Here is a 753-nt window from a genome sequence, read left to right on the forward strand (position 1 = left end):
ATTTCGTTTGTTCGTAATGGACAAGTACTCTGAAATAAAGAGAATGAAGAGACTACACTGTATCAGTTTTTGATATGGATCTTGCAAATCATAGTTGACACACTTCTTGGGGAAGGTTGTGCTTAAGAATGTTATATTTAGTTTGGTTAACCTACAAATCGGGGGAAATTAGATTATATAGAAATACCTACAAACCGACACTCAACAAAACTTGTGTTGAAAAACAACCCAACTTGTATTCGAAAACACAATTCTCGTATTTGATGGGCTACAACATAAGTTAAAATTCAGAACTGCACAATAATTATGGCCTAAGAAACATAACACAAATGTGATGCTTGATTCACAGTATTTGTGTAGAAGTTTACTACATACACATAATAAAAATGAGGCTTCATGACACAACAATGTATTAAACAAACACATTTTGCACTGAAAACTACATGTCATTCTTCTTTATATCGTTACACCAAGCAAGTTTGTATTTAGGGAACAGGATTTGTATCTTTGTGAAATAATATAATTTTTGTTTTCATTCATACCACAATGTCTTTTTGAAGTGCAATATAGGTTAACGTTGAATAACTTTGCAGCCACTTATATTTACACATTAAAATCGCCAAAATAAAACATTCATTAATAAACTAATGTACATAGTTTTCAGTTTAATATTTTGTGTTTCTTAAGCATCAACATAAACAGAGTTCGAATACGTTATATTAGACGATTTTGGTTTGTTTGTTTGTTTGTTTG

The sequence above is a fragment of the Limulus polyphemus genome, unplaced genomic scaffold (genome assembly GCF_000517525.1).
Source record: "Limulus polyphemus unplaced genomic scaffold, Limulus_polyphemus-2.1.2 Scaffold54, whole genome shotgun sequence".
NCBI lineage: Eukaryota > Metazoa > Arthropoda > Merostomata > Xiphosura > Limulidae > Limulus > Limulus polyphemus.